Source organism: Musca domestica, unplaced genomic scaffold, assembly GCF_030504385.1.
Source record: "Musca domestica strain aabys unplaced genomic scaffold, Musca_domestica.polishedcontigs.V.1.1 110, whole genome shotgun sequence".
Classification (NCBI taxonomy): domain Eukaryota; kingdom Metazoa; phylum Arthropoda; class Insecta; order Diptera; family Muscidae; genus Musca; species Musca domestica.
In genome coordinates, this window is record NW_026712134.1 from 943,106 (window position 1) to 960,606 (window position 17,501).

Below are 17,501 nucleotides of genomic sequence, written 5' to 3' on the forward strand. Positions count from 1 at the left end.
TAACTCTTATAAAATGTGATGTAGAAGTACGATTGTCTTCAAATTCCACACATCCTAATATTTTAATGAACCCAAGATCTGGTATCAAGACGGAATATATCGCTCAACTCCTTCTGGTACCTCCCCCACAAAGGGTAAGAATTCTGTGAATATTCATGAAGGTCAGAAAACACAAAATTAACAACCGATTCCATTCAGACTTGATATATCCCAATATTTCCATCATCATAAGATCTGTGGAAAAGATGGTAGATATCGGACCATTTCTTCTGGTACCTCCCCCACAAAGGGTCAAAATTTTGAATAACCAAAACGATCATAAGATCCAAAATAAAACTCCGATTGTCTTCAAATTTTACACTTCGCGATAATTTTATTAACCCAAGGTCTGGTGAGAAGATGGACTACATCGATCCACTCCTTCGGGTACCTCCCCCACAAAGGGTCAAATTTTTGAGCAGCTCATAAAATGATAAATTAAAATCTGATTCCATTCAGACTTCTCACATCTGAATATTTCCATTAATATAACATCTGTTATAAAGGTGGTGGAGATCGGACCATTCCTTTTGACAAACAAAACTCTCAAAGAAAGCGAAATAAGCATTCAACTCTCTTCACCTACATTCGGTATTTTTAAAATTTTAACAGAATTGTTTAAGGATTTAATTTTTTTCGAAAATTTCCAAATTTGTTCCAAGTGGTGGAGGTTACTCAAAGTTCGGCCCGGCCGAACTTAGCTGCTTTTTTATTTGTTATTACATAACATTACCCCCTCCAAGTTAATTAACAACTGTAAAAGAGAATGTGTTAATTAAGTGCAGAAGGGTTTTCAACTAGAACAACAACAACAACAAACACTGGTATAACAACAAAATTACATTATCACAATTAAATGTCGACCACGACAACCTGTAAATGCTGTAATAGACCCCCTGGAAACGTAACACGCACTCGTCGCACAATAAATTCCCCACTGGAAGGTGAATAAACCAATAAAACCGGATTTCTTAACAACTGTGAAGAGGGAGAGAGCGAAATAAAAGTTCTGTGAAAATTTTCGAGCCATTAAAATTAACTGATGTAATGAAAATGCAACAGCACCTTAAGCTTTAACTAGCCAAGATAAAAAGGCAATAAAAAAAAACGGTCAGTGGAGGGGGTAAAGTTTTGAAAACTTGAAAAAAATCATCAAAAAATCAACTTCGCATTTAGCCAAAAAATTGCTCATCATTAAAAGCAATGATGGCGAAGAAATCCACAAAAAAATTTTCTAAAGACTTGGAGAAATTTCTCTTCATAGCAAAAAAAAAATTTGCACAGTTAACGAACGATTAACAAGCGATTTGTGGCTAAGTGAAATGTGGCTTTTCGTTTTGAAATACATTTTGGAAGCATTAAAAAATGACATGATGTGACAATGGTTTATACACGGGGATTGCGTGGCAACAGCAAGAGATGAGACCAAGCAAAAAATCCATGGGAAAACAGTAACAAAATCGGCGACCCCACGTTGGGCGCCATTCATTTTGGGGCTCGGAAAACATATTTTCAGGGAATCCCCATTATAGGTAGAACTTAAGAGGAGATTTTTACAATATGACGGCGCGGCAAAGTTAAGAGATGAGACCAAACGAAATATTTAAAAAATGAGGTTAGACCCCGCATTGGGCGCCATTCATTTGTTCAAAATAAATCTCGGGAAAAATGGGGACATTATTAAAAATGTTATTATGTGACAATGATTTATATACGATGATGGCGTGGCTATGTTAGGAAATGAGGCCAAGCAAAAAATCCATGAAAAAATCGCAAAATAATGGGCGACCCCACGTTGGGCGCCATTCATTTGGGGCTCGGAAAACATATTTTCAGAGAATCCCCATTGTAGATAGAACTTAAAAAGGAGATTTTTACACCATGACGGCGAGGCAAAGTTAAGAGACGAGATCAAGCGAAATATTAGTAAAAAAAATAAAAAAAAAGAGGTCAGACCCCGTGTTGGGCGCCATTCATTTTTTTATGATAAATCTCGGAAACATTTTTGGAAGCACTAAAAATGACTTTATGTGGCAATGGTTTATACACGAGGATGGCGTGGAAACGTTAGGATATGAGGCCAAGCAAAAAATTCATGAAAAAGGGCAAAACAATTCGTAACCCCACGTTGGGCGCCATTCATTGGGGCTCGGAAAATTAAATTTTTAGGGTATCCTCCTTGTGGATAGAACTTAAAATCTGATTTAAAAGACCCTCCCTGCGGGACAACGTTAAGAGATGAGATCAAGCAAAAAATCCATGAAAAAAAAAAGCAAAAAAATATGTGCGATCCCACGTTGGTCGCCATTCATTTGTTCATGATGGGGTACGGAAAACATAATTTTCAGGGAATTTCCGTTGTAGGTAAAACTCAAGAATAGATTTTTACACTAGGATGGCGTGGCAACGTTAAGAGATAAGACCAAGCGGAATATTAATAAAAATATAAAAAATAAGGTGCGCCCCCATGTTGGGCGCCATTCATTTGTTCATGAAAAATACTCAGGAAAAATGTTTTCAAATAAATCCCCACAGATGTAGACCCTAAAAACTTGTTTTAAAACATCTCCGCTACAACCCCCCTTTATTACCCTCCCCTCCATTTGATTCCCTCATTGAATTGGTTTCAAATAAGAGAAATCGTTAATTACGAAAATTGAAAATTCATTTAATTTCCTTTGAAAATTGCAAACAATTTCGAATGTAGGCGAATAACTATAATTGATGTCTGAGAACATAAATCAAAGGGAATTTATGGGATTTTTTGGTGTCGGAAAAAACTGGTTACCCGAATAAATCGAACCGGTTACCCTGGTAAAAACCGGTTTTTAAATTTCAAAAACGTTTTAAAAAAAATTGAAATATTGAAAAATGATAATAAAAGTGTCCGAAAATATAGTTTTCCTTACTAAACTTTTTTATATTTAAGCGGATATCTGAAAAAAATCGAATATAACCCAAATACAATTTAATATAAGTGCAGTAGAATACAAAGAAAATAAGCACATTTTTTATATTTAAAAAAAATAATAATTTTCTCTGGTTATCCAATAAATTACAACGAGTATCCGAGTAAAAACATTCCGTTAGGCTTGAAAATGTATGAAAAATTTATCGAAGCTATGAAATGACTTGATATATCATCTTCACAACCGATCTTGAAGTGATCTTGTGTGAAATTTGAAGAGAGTTGGATGTTTATTTCTTATTTTATGATCGTTTCGGTTATTCAAAATTTTAACCCTATGTGGGGCGATACCGGAAGATATGGTCCCATCTCTACCACCTTTATAACAGATCTTGTGTTGATGGAAATATTGAGATATGCCAAGTCTGAATGGAATTGGATGTTAATTTCGGGTTTCGTGAGCTTCAGGGGTATTCCAATTTTTAACCGTTTGTGGGGAAGGTGCCAGAAGGAATGGACCAATGTATTCCATCTTCATAGCATATTTTTTGTTAATAGAAATAATGGGTTGTGTGAGATATGAAGAGAATCGGATGTTTATTTCGGATTTTATGAACGTTTTCATTATACAAAACTTTGACCCTATGTGGGGGGAGGTACCAGAAGGAATAGTCCGATCTGTACCATCTTTACAGCAGATCTTGTGTTGATGGAAATACTGTGATGTGCTAAGTCTGAATGAAATCGAGTGCTATTTTCGTGTTTTATGAGCTTCACAAAATATTCACAGAATTTTGACATTTTTTGAGGGAGGTACCTGAAGGAGTGAGTCAATATATCCCATCTTCATAGTAGATCATGTGTTAGTAGAAATATTGAGATGTGTAAAATTTGAAGAGAGCCGGACGCTTATTTCGTATTTTATGGACGTTTTGGTTATACAAAACTTAGACCCTTTGTGTGGGAGGTACCGGAAGCAGTGGTCCGATTTCTACAATCTTTATAACATATCTGTTGTTGATGGATATATTGAAATGTACCAAGTCTAAATGGAATCGAATGCTAATTTCGCGTTTTATGAGCATCAAGAATATTTAAAATGTTGACCCTTTTTAGGGCAGGTACCAGAAGGAGCGCACCGATATATTCCATTTTCATACCAAACCTTTGGTTAATAAAAATATTGTCATGTGTGTAATTTGAAAACAATCGGATTATTACATCACATTTTATAAAAGTTGTAATTATTCAAAATTTTGACCCTTTGCGGGGGAGGTACTTTGGGGAGTGTACCGATATTGTCCGTTTTCGCACCTGACCTAGCACTGACTCAAATATTACAATTTGCAAATTTAGAGCAAAATTGGATTGTTGCTTCCCTTTCTGTGCAGAGAATAAATATTTTGAAAATTTCGAATTTTTGTGGGAGAGGTACCGGAAGGTGTGGACCGATATTGCCCATCTCCGAACTCAATCTTAGTATGACAATAATATCACAATGTACAAAGTTTGGATCAAGTCGAATACCAGCTAGATTTGGTCCAAAGAGAACTAGGGTCTAAAACCGTTATTCCGATGAGGCACGTTTTAGCCGTATCAAATGATATATACCCTCTTTAGTCATATGGCTGAGGGTATAAAAAATAATATTTATTTATTTTTTTTTTTTTTTTGAGTTTTTTCCCCGTCCCCTCGTTGGGCGCCACTTTTCTTGTTGGCATATTTTCTTTTTTTCCTTCTTGTCTACTTTAATTAAAGGAAGTTCATATAATTTTTTTGTCGGATTTAAAAAATTTAAAACAAAAATAATATTTAACAGGTTTTTTTGAGTTTTTTTTCGTCCCCTCGTTGGGCGCCAATTTTTTTTGCATATTTTTTTTATTTATTTCTTATCTACTTTAATTATAGGAATTTCGGACAAATATTTTGTAGCATTTTTTTAAATGTAATTTTTCGGTGTATTTTTTTAGATTTTTCACCGCCCCCTCGTTGGGCGCCATTTTTTCTATTTTACATATTTTCTGTTTTTATTTCTTGTCTACTTTTATTGAAGGGAGATTATAGCAATATTTTGTCGGATTTTTTAAAAATAATTAATATTTAATGTGTATATTTTTGAGTTTTTTTCCCGTCCCCTTGTTGGGCGCCATTTTTCTCGTTTGCATATTTTCTTTTTTATTTATTGTCAACTTTAATTTAAGGATGTTCTGACACATATTTTGTAGCATTTTTTTTTAAATGTAATATTTTAGTGTATTTTCTTATATTTTTCACCGTCTCCTCGTTGGGCGCCATTTTTCTCTTTTGCTTATTTCTTTTTCTATTTCTTGTCTACTTTAATGAAGTGAAATGCCTACCATAATTTTGTCAGATTTTTTTAAATAATATTTATCATCTATTTTTTGAATTTTTTTCCGCCCCCTCGTTGGGCGCCATTTTTCTCTTTTGCCTATTTTCTTGTTTTATTTAATTTTTATTTTTTTTAATTAAAAGAAAAAGTTTCTTTCCCAACAAAATACGATTTCCTTGTTATTGTTTTCGGTATTCAAATGAGTTTCCCCCCGCATTGGTGAAGACAACAACAAATTGCTGTCTTGTTAGCTGTAGGTTGATGGAGTTCAGGAAATGCTAGAAACATATTTTGCTTTACTTTGCATGGATTTGGACTGCTGTACCCCACCCCAAAACAAGACTTATTTATAATTATTTTTAAGCATGGCTTTAGTAAAAAGTTCCACTCAACATTTTTTTCCTTTTTTTTTTGGATTTTCAAATTAATTACATTTTTGTGCAATCTACATAACGTGATCAGACACGCCTACTACTAATATAATTAAATGTTGCAAAGGTGGGGATTTTTTTTTTTTTTGAAATAGTTTAGTCTTTTCGAAATCAAAAACTTTTCATTGTTTCATGTTAAGCTGCGAAAAAAAAACAACTACCCTAACCTTGAATATAAATAAATTTCCAAAATCATGTGTAATTAAAGATTTAGTTATTAGACTAAGAAATTTGGTGTGTGTGATTTACTTGGACTTTTGATGCTATAATTATGTCCTCTATAATTAGAGTAATTAGACTTAAATATTTTCTCAGTATTTATAGGAAAAAAATATGATTTTTGAAAGACATATTTTTTCTGAAACTGGAAATATATTTTCCTAAAGATGGTCCAAACTTTGCTGAAAAATTACTTCTACTTTGAAAATGTTCTTGTATTGGCCTTTTAATGGTTTTTTGATATTTTTTAATAGAGGGACCTATTAAAAAATTATCAAAAAAAAAAAAAAAAAATCAGAGTATTCCCAAAAAATAAAATATTTTTTTCATAATTGCTCTCGAATTTTATTATATATAATTAATTTTATTAAAATTTATTTTTAAATTTTTTTATAATTTTTTTTTGTTTTTTTTTTTTTCTTTACAGGTACGTATTTTAATCAATCAACTGCATGATATTATCTTTAAGGTAAATTAATTTCATATTCTCAACATTTTACATTTTTTTGTAAAAAAAAATGTGAAACTTGCATAAATGAAAAGCAGAACAAAATTTGAAAAAAAAAATTGAACCGGTTTTTATGAACCGAAAAAGGGTTATTTTTTAACAAATCACCGTATTATTAGAACACGTCGTTCATCGTTTTAAACCATTAAATACCTTTATTTGAAGGTCCATTAATGAACGTGGATTTTTTAAAAATATTTTTTCAAGGTCCATTAATGAACGTGGATTTTTTAAAAATATTTTTTCAAGGTCCATTAATGAACGTGGATTTTTTAAAAATATTTTTTCAAATGCTCACCTATAAATGTGGATTTTTTAAAAATATTTTTTCAAGGTCCATTAATGAACGTGGATTTTTTAAAAATATTTTTTCAAGGCCTATCTGTAAACGTGGATTTTTCTAAAATATTATTTTTAAGCCTATCTGTCAACGTGGATTTTTTAAAAAAATATTTTTTCAAGGTCCGTTAATGAACGTGGATTTTTTAAAAATATTTTTCCAAAGCCCATTAATGAACGTGGACTTTTAAAAATATTTTTCCAAAGCCCATTAATGAACGTGGATTTTTAAAAATATTTTTTCAAGGTCCATTAATGAACGTGGATTTTTTAAAAATATTTTTTCAAGGTCCATTAATAAACGTGGAGTTTTTAAAAATATTTTTTCAAGGTCCATTAATGAACGTGGATTTTTTAAAAATATTTTTTCAAGGTCCATTAATGAACGTGGATTTTTTAAAAATATTTTTTCAAGGTCCATTAATGAACGTTGATTTTTTAAATTTTTTTTCAAGGTCCATTAATGAACGTGGATTTTTTAAAAATATTTTTTCAAGGTCCATTAATGAACGTGGATTTTTAAAAATATTTTTTCAAGGTCCATTAATGAACGTGGATTTTTTAAAAATATTTTTTCAAGGTCCATTAATAAACGTGGATTTTTTAAAAATATTTTTTCAAGGTCCATTAATGAACGTGGATTTTTTAAAAATATTTTTTCAAGGTCCATTAATGAACGTGAATTTTTTAATTTTTTTTTTTCAAGGTCCATTAATGAACGTGGATTTTTTGAAAATATTTTTTCAAGGTCCATTAATAAACGTGGATTTTTTAAAAATATTTTTTCAAGGTCCATTAATGAACGTGGATTTTTTGAAAATATTTTTTCAAGGTCCATTAATAAACGTGGATTTTTTAAAAATATTTTTTCAAGGTCCATTAATGAACTTGGATTTTTTAAAAATATTTTTTCAAGGTCCATCAATGAACGTGGATTTTTTAAAAATATTTTTTCAAGGTCCATTAATGAACGTGGATTTTTTAAAAATATTTTTTCAAGGTCCATTAATGAACGTGGATTTTTTAAAAATATTTTTTCAATGTCCGTTAATGAACGTGGATTTTTTAAAAATATTTTTTCAAGGTCCATTAATGAACTTGGATTTTTTAAAAATATTTTTTCAAGGTCCATTAATGAACGTGGATTTGCTAAAAATATTTTTTCAAGGTCCATTAATGAACGTGGATTTTTTAAAAATATTTTTTCAAGGTCTAATAATGAACGTGGATTTTTTAAAAATATTTTTTCAAGGTCCATTAATAAACGTGGATTTTTTAAAAATATTTTTTCAAGGTCCATTAATGAACGTGGATTTTTTAAAAATATTTTTTCAAAGTCCATTAATGAACGTGGATTTTTTAAAAATATTTTTTCAAGGTCCATTAATGAACGTGGATTTTTTAAAAATATTTTTTCAAAGTCCTTTAATAAACGTGGATTTTTTAAAAATATTTTTTCAAAGTCCTTTAATGAACGTGGATTTTTTAAAAATATTTTTTCAAGGTCCATTAATGAACGTGGATTTTTTAAAAATATTTTTTCAAAGTCCTTTAATAAACGTGGATTTTTTAAAAATATTTTTTCAAAGTCCTTTAATGAACGTGGATTTTTTAAAAATATTTTTTCAAAGTCCTTTAATGAACGTGGATTTTTTAAAAATATTTTTTCAAAGTCCTTTAATGAACGTGGATTTTTTAAAAATATTTTTTCAAGGTCCATTAATGAACGTGGATTTTTTAAAAATATTTTTTCAAAGTCCATTAATGAACGTGGATTTTTTAAAAATATTTTTTCAAGGTCCATTAATGAACGTGGATTTTTTAAAAATATTTTTTCAAAGTCCATTAATGAACGTGGATTTTTTAAAAATATTTTTTCAAGGTCCATTAATGAACGTGGATTTTTTAAAAATATTTTTTCAAGGTCCATTAATGAACGTGGATTTTTTAAAAACATTTTTTAAAGGATTTTCGGTCAAAGTGGATTTTTTAAAAATATTTTTCAAAAGACCACAGATAAATGTGGATTTTTTAAAAATATTTTTTTAAGGCCAATTAATGAACGTGGAATTTTTAAAAATATTTTCCAAGGCCCATTAATGAACGTGGATTTTTTAAAAATATTTTTCAAGAGTCATTTACAAACGTGGATTTTTTAAAAATATTTTTCAAGAGTCATTTACAAACGTGGATTTTTTAAAATATTTTTTCAAGAGTCATTTACAAACGTGGATTTTTTAAAAATATTTTTTCAAGAGTCATTTACAAACGTGGATTTTTTAAAAATATTTTTTCAAGAGTCATTTACAAACGTGGATTTTTTAAAAATATTTTTTCAAGAGTCATTTACAAACGTGGATTTTTTAAAAATATTTTTTCAAGAGTCATTTACAAACGTGGATTTTTTAAAAATATTTTTTCAAGAGTCATTTACAAACGTGGATTTTTTAAAAATATTTTTTCAAGAGTCATTTACAAACGTGGATTTTTTAAAAATATTTTTTCAAGAGTCATTTACAAACGTGGATTTTTTAAAAATATTTTTTCAAGAGTCATTTACAAACGTGGATTTTTTAAAAATATTTTTTCAAGAGTCATTTACAAACGTGGATTTTTTAAAAATATTTTTTCAAGAGTCATTTACAAACGTGGATTTTTTAAAAATATTTTTTCAAGGGCCACCAATAAACATGGATTTGTTAAAAATATTTTTCAAGGCCTGTCTATAAACGTGGATTTTTTAAAAATATTTTCCCAAAGCCCTAATGAACGTGGACTTTTAAAAATATTTTTCCAAAGCCCATTAATGAACGTGGATTTTTTAAAATTATTTTTTTCAATAATATATTGTGAGAAAAAAAGATCGAAACCGGTTTTTTGAACCGAAAACCGTTTATTTTTAAATTAATAATTTTATTTTTTAAATACTTTGTAACTTATTTTGAATTAAATCTTAAATCAAGTAATTTCGTAAATAATGGTGTTATATTTACGAAATCACTTGATTTAAGGTAAAATATCAATATGTGACAGTGAATAACCGGTTTACGTAACGACGATAACCGGCTTAAAAAATTCTAGCAGAGTTCTAGTAACAATGGTATATACAAATATAATAATAATGTAAATTTATACCAATATAATACAGATTTTCCAAGTTTTTGAAACAAAGTAACCATTTTCTTGGAACGAGTAACCGGAGAACTAAGTTTTTAATTTGAAAAGGATAAGCTAAGGAACATGTTTTTTCAGCATGTCAGCAATCAAATTTGTGGTAATGATTATTTCTTTTCGAACCGTATACAGATATTTTTGGAACAAATAACCGGTTTCTTATTTTTAGTAACCGGTTTTTTTGCAACGAGTAACCGGTCTGCTACAATCAGTAATTACTAGTTTTGAACCATTTAATACCATTATTTACGATATAGCTTGATTTAATGTAAATCTTAAATTTTTGTAAATGAGTAACCGGTTTTTAAAACGAGTAACCGGTCTATTGCAATCAGTAATTGAGTTCTGGTAACAATTACTTCATTTGTACCAATATAATAAAGATTTTTCGAGTTTCTGAAGAAGGTAACCATTTTCATAAAACGAGTAACCGGTTTTTTTATAACGTGTAACTGAATTTTTAAACTAAGTTATTTGCTTCTATAGCTGGGCTTATGCCATTTTAGGTTGCTCAACGAGTTTTTTTGGAATGTATCACAGTTGTTTTTTAGACGAGTAACCGGATACTTGAAATAGATAAGCATTGACCCATGTTTTTATGTCCGCATTCAAATTGTAGCAGTGGTTATTTTCTTTTTTTTTCAAACCAAATAAATATTTTCAGCGAATAACCGGATTCTTTTAAATGAGTAACCGGTTTTTTGCAACGAGTAACCGGTCTATTACTATCAGTAATTGCGCTCTAGTTTTGAACCATTTAACACGATTATACGAAATAGCTTGATTTCAGGTATATCTTCAATTTTTGACAATGAGTAACCGGTTTTCTACTACCAGAAACCGGACTATTATGATCAGTAATTGAGTTCTAGTAACGATTACCTCATTTGTACCAATATATTGCAGAGTTTTTTTTATTGATTTTGGAAAATTTGAAATGAGAACCGGATTTTATCTTAGTAACCGGTTCAATTCATACCGATAATTGGTTGTTCGAAACAAATAATAAAAGTTTGTATGCTAATAACCAGGTACTACTAACTATTTCTTAAATTCTACCTGGTTTTAAAAAGAGTAACCGACTTCTTTAGACGAGTAACCGGTTTCATAGAGCGAGTATCTAGTAAATAACCAAGTTTTGAGTCTAAATATTTTTTCTTCAATAGAATAAACGCGTTCTTTAACTTTATCTCTTTTTGGAAACACCTAAGTTGGATCCTGAAACAAATAACCGATTGTGTTAAACGAGTAACCGGACCTCTACAATGAGTAATTGATACATTTCTTGTTGTGTTTCTAGTGCCCCAATAATTAATTAAGGAGAATTTGAAAAAAATGGAAGTTGACTTTTTAATGTGTAACCGGGTCTTTTTTGAAACGGGTAACCGGTTTTTTTCATAGCTAGTATTCGGTTTTGAATGATGATTTTTTTCATTATGGTCTAAATCATTTTAGCTAAACAAATCAAATTTTTGGACTTTTTGGAACAAGTAACCGAATTCCAAAAACGAGTAACCGGATTTTCAAATGGAGTACTTGTTTTTTTAATAGCAAGGACCAGAGACCTCTCTTCTATTTCCGGGAAGCTAATAATGGGAAGAAATACAGTTTTGAAGCGATAACCCGGATTTTTTCAATTAAGTAACCGGTTACTCGGCTTTGTAACCTGGAATGGAAACTAGGTTTTAAATTTCTTGTTCCTTTTTTATTGGCCCCAATAAATGATTTCGGAAAGTTTGAAAGGAGAAACTAGACTATTTAATATGTAACCGAATCTTTTTGAAACGGGTAACCGGTTTTTTCAAAGCTAGTATTTCTTTCTTTGATAACATTTCAATGCCTTCTAAACCATTGAAACTAATTAAAAAATATTTTTTTCTTCTTTTTGAAATAAGTAACCGATTTGCAAAACCGAGTAACCGGTTTTTTCAAAGGGTGTATTTGGTTTTTTCAAAGGAGGGCAAGAGTCCAAGACCTCTCTTCTATTTTTGGGAAGTTAAAAATGGGTGGAAAAAGCGATAAATCGGATTTTCTCAAAATAAGTAACCGGTTACTCTAAATAAAACATCGAGTCTCGGAACCAGAAATAGGGTTTTAAAATATCTGAAATATGTTTATAATGAATAATATGTTGTTTTTAGGCGAGTATTTTATTATTTGTAACGGGCAACCGTGTCCTATGATCGAATAACCGGTCTTCTGAAACGAGTAATTGGTTTTTAAATTTCTGGTTCTGATTTTATTGACCCATATAATTGATTTTGGAATATATGAAATGAGCGACTGGACTTTTTAATTTGTAACCGGGTCTTCTTGAATCGGGTTACCGGTTTTTTGAATTTGTATTCGCTATTTGATAACGATTGATTGTGTTTTTGCCATTTTAACTAATCAAATAATAGTTTTTTCTTCTTTTTTGGAACAAGTAACCGATTTCCCAAATCGGGTAACCGGGTTTTTCAAAGGGAGTATTTTAGTTTTTTATGGGAGCGTAAGAATCTAACACCTCTCATCTATTTTCGGGGAGTTAATAATGTGTGGAAGTAGCGATAAATCGCATTTTTTCAAAATAAGTAACCGGTTACTTTAAATAAAACATCGGGTTATGGAACCAGAGATAGGGTTTTAAAATATCTGAAATATTTTCATTATGAATTATACTTAGTTTGATGCAAGTTATCGATTATTTGTAACGGGTAATCATGTCCTCTAATCGGGTAATCGGTTTCCACTAACAATTCTTTTTGCGAATTTCCTAATCAAATTTACTTAGACTAATCCGGTTTCTTTAAACCGAGTTCTTAGACCCCCAATTTGAATGCATTCCAATTTTCTCCAACATTTCCCTCATGACCAGCCCCCAAAGGGTTAATGACATTGTCACAGCCATTAATAATTTCCCTTTTCATTTTGTGACAGAGCGAAATGATTACAACAAGAACAAAACTTAATCAACCATATCTGAATTAGTCATAAAGTTATACATTTTTAGCAATGACAACAAAACCCAAACAAAAAACAGCAACAACAGAAAGTCACCACAGCTGCAACAACACTACACGCACACGCACACACACACACACTGAGGCACAGAGACACAAAGGCGAGCAAATGAAAGCAAAACAACTCATTTGTAAACAATCAAGTGCAATATACACTCAAAAATTTTGAAAAGAAAAAACAAAAATCATGGACGTAGTTATGAGTTTTTGTGGGTGGGGTATAGGGTTTCCAGAATTTTCCTTTACCTCCTTGAAATAGTTAAGAGATTGAGAGGAGGACATACATTTGTAGACACCTCCATTGATACTCTCCAAGTTTTATTAATATTATCTCACTGCAATGGTCTCTTTATCTCCCCCTCTCATTTTTTGGAGAGTAGTAGTTCAAAAAATATTAAATTTTAATTGAAATCAAAATTGACTACAGTAATAATTTATAAATAAAACAATAAACCATGTGCTCGATTGTCAGACAAGCAACGGTTTTTTATCTCTGTTTACATTTATTGTTGTTATTGTTTTTGTATTGAATCGATTGTCATTGGTTTTTAATGAATCGATGTTAAGTAATCAAATGGGGCGGCTATAAACGACTGTGGGGTGACCTACGGTTTGGGGGAAAAAATATGTATAAAAAATCCATGTTCTAAAAAGGTGGGTGAAAAAATATTAAAAAAAAAACTCCACGTTGATAGAAGTCGCCGGAAAAATTTGTTAGTTTTTTTGAAAAAAAATATTTTTTAAAAAAATCCACGTTCTTCAAAGGTGAAAAAATATTTTAAAAAAGTCCACGTTGATAGAAGTTGCTTGAAAAATTTGTTAGTTTTTTGAAAAAAAAAAAAAAAAATATTTTTAAAAAATACACGTTGGCTAATACTATATTTTTTTCTAAAATCCACATTGACAATACTTATATATATATATATATATATATATATATATATATATATATATATATATATATATATATATATATATATATATATATATATATATATACATATAAGTATTTTCAAAAAAACTAACAAAATAAAAAAACATCGAAATAAAAATATAACTAATTATGGAAATGCCACAGTCGATCGCGCCACCACTCATTGTTGTTTGAGATGAATTTAGGTACTATTGAGTCGTTAAAAGTAGCAACATCGGTCCCGTCCCGGCAGCGTTGTCATGGATTTCAAAAAAATATTTTTCAAAAATTAACCGACGTGGATTTAAAAAAAAAACATATTTATTTCATATTTATATTTATTTATTTTTTAAAAATATTTTTCCAAAAATTAATCAGCTTGGATTTTTGAAAATATATTTTTCAAAAAATTGACCAACGATGATTTTTAAAAAAACAATTTTTACATAGAAAACATATAGTTGGATTTTTGAAAAATATTTTCTCATAAAAAACATAAACGCAGATTTTTCAAAAAAAAAAAAAAATATATATATATATATATATATATATTTTAAAGATTTTTCCAGGGAACCAAAAGGACGATTAACGTGGATTTTTAAAATATAAACGTGCATTTTTTTAAGAGATAAATATATTTTTAAGTCCATGTTTATTCTAGGTTTTGAAGAAAATATTTTTTAAAAATCCCCATTTATTCAAGGTTGTAAAAAATATTTTTTTTTAAATCCTAGAATAAAGTTTTGAACATTTTTTAAATCCGCATTTATTCTAGCCTTTTAAAAATATATTTGTTTTAAAAATACGCATTTATTCCAGATAGTAAAAAAAATTTTAAATCCACGGTTATTGTAGGTTCTTTAAAATAATTATTTTTTAAATCCACCTTTATTCAAGGTCGTTATAATTTGTTTTTTAAATCCATGTTTATTCTAGGTTGTAAAAAATATTTTTTATAAAAAAAATCCACGTTCATAGTAGGTTGTTAAAAATATTTTTTAAGTAAATCGACGTTTGATTTAGGTTGTTAAAATAGTTTCTAAAAAACCGTCGTTTCTTCTAGGATGTTAAAAATATTTTTTAAAAAAAAACCTCGTTTGTTGTAAGTTGTTGGAAATATATTTTTTTTAACTCTACGTTTATTCTAATTATCTTTTTTAAATTCAAGTTTATTCTAGGTCGTAATTTTTTTAATCAATTTTTTTAAATCTAGGTTGTTATAAATATTTGTTTTAAAAAACCCACGTTTATTGTTGGTTGTTAAAAATATTCTCTTAAACAAAATTTTTTGAAAAAAATATTTTTTGACAAATTCGAATTGGTAGACGTTTGTAGATTTTTTGAAAAATGTTTCTTTAACAAATCCACAATGGGTATTTTTTTACGAAATATTTTTTAAAAATTCCAAGTCGGTTAATATTTTAAATTATATATTTTTTTAAATACACATTTGCTGATACTTTAAACAAATATATTTTTTTTTTAATCCACGTTTATTGAAGGTTGTTATAAATAATTTCTTTAAAAATCCACGTTTATTGAAAGTTGTTATAAATAGTTTTTAAAAAAATCCACTTTTAATGAAGCATTTAAAAAAATCTTTTCTATTTTAAAATCCACTTTATGGAAGGTTGTTGCAAATATATATATATTTTTTTAAATCCATGTTTATTCCAGGTCGTTATAAATATTTTTTTTAAATCCACTTTTATTTTAGGTTGTTAAAAATATATTCTCAAACTAAATATTTTGAAAAAATATATTTTTTAACAAATTTACATTGGAAGATTGTTTAAAAAAATAGTTCTTTAAAAAATCCATATTAGTAAATTTTTTTGAAAAATATTTTTAAAAATCCACGTTGGTTAATTTTTTGAAAAAATATTTGTAAAAAATCCTCGTTGGTTGATTTTTTGAAAAACTATTGTTACATTTTTGAAAAATATTTTTTTAAAAAACCACGATAATTATTTTTTCAACAATTATTATTATATTACTTTGGTTAATATTTTCAAAAATCATTTTTTAAAAGATTTTTTCAAAAATTATTTCTTAAAATATTTACGTTGGTTAATTTTTTGAAAAAAAAAAACAAATATATTTTTTTAAATTCACGTTGGTTATTTTTTTTTAATGTTCCTTTTTAAATCCACGTTGGTAATTTTTTTGAAAAAAAAATATTTTTTTAAATTCACGTTGGTTAATTTTTTTTTAAATGTTCCTTTTTAAATCCACGTTAGTTAATTTTATAAAAAATATTTCTTAAAAAATCCACGTTAGTTAATTTTATAAAAAATATTTTTTAAAAAATCCACGTTGGTTAATTTTATAAAAAAATATTTTTTAATTCTACATTGGTTTATGTCTGAAAAAATATTTTTTAAAAAATCTACGTAAGTAATTGTATAAAAAATATTTTTTAAAAAATCCATGATAGTTAATTTTACAAAAAAAAAAAAAAATTAAAAATCCACTTTAGTTAATTTTATAAAAAATATTTTTTAAAAAATCCACGTTGGTTAATTTTATAAAAAAATATTTTTTAATTCTACATTGGTTTATGTCTGAAAAAATATTTTTTAAAAAATCTACTTTAGTTAATTTTATAAAAAATATTTTTTAAAAAATCCATTATAGTTAATTTTACAAAAAAAAATAAAAAATAAAAAATCCACTTTAGTTAATTTTATAAAAAATATTTTTTAAAAAATCGCCGTTGGTTAATTTTATAAAAAAATATTTTTTAATTCCACATTGGTTTATGTCTGAAAAAATATTTTTTAAAAAATCTACGTTAGTTAATTTTATAAAAAATATTTTTTTAAAAAATCCATGATAGTTAATTTTACAAAAAAAAAATTAAAAAATCCACTTTAGTTAATTTTATAAAAAATATTTTTTTTAAAAATCCACGTTTATTAATTTTTACAAAAATATTTTCTTGAAAATCCACGTTGACTAATTTTTCAAAAAATATTTTCTTAAAAATCCACGTTGATTAATTTTTCAAAAAATATTTTTTTTTAAAAAATCACTTTTGTTAATTATTTAAAAAAATAATATTTTTTAAATCCACGTTGGTTAATTTTATAAAAAATATTTACTAAAAAATCCACGATAGTAAATCCACGTTAGTAAAAAATATATTTTTTAAAATACACGTTGGTTAATTTTTTTGAAAAAAAAAATATTTTTTAAATCAGTATTGGTTAATTTTTTGAAAAACTATTTTTTTTTAAATCCACGTTGATTCATTTTTTGAAAAATTTTTATTTAAAAAATCAAAGTAGGGAGTGCCCTAGTCCACTTTGTCTCCCCAAAATCCCCTTTTGAAGGTAACAACCTACAACACCAACTGATATGATTCTGGTGATGATTTTTTCTTATTATTTCTTGCTTGTCTTTTTGCAAAACAATATTTTTTCTTCTTCTGCTTCGGAAGTGGGCGGGGGAAGGGATGTAAAAAAAGTTTTGTTTTTGATGTTTTTTTTCTGATTAAAAAGCACTCAGTTTTTGGTAATGATGACGACGCCGCCGACGGGACCGATGTTGCTACTCTTAACGACTCAATAGTACCTAAATTCACCTCAAACAACAATGAGTGGTGGCGCGATCGAC

At 28.1% G+C, this 17,501-nt stretch overlaps 1 protein-coding gene across 3 annotated transcripts in view; it reads left to right on the forward strand.

Annotated features, from left to right (window-relative positions):
* LOC101891188 (uncharacterized) overlaps window positions 1-17,501 on the forward strand; it is a 332,789-nt gene that overhangs the window by 84,076 nt on the left and 231,212 nt on the right. Inside the window, exon 1 of one of the 3 annotated variants that reach the window (XM_059132142.1) lies at window positions 809-818. The exons of the other annotated variants lie outside the window; for them this stretch is intronic. The gene's annotated coding sequence lies outside the window, so the exon portion shown is untranslated. Of the gene's footprint in view, window positions 1-808; window positions 819-17,501 lie in introns of those variants that run through there. 3 annotated transcript variants of the gene reach the window in all.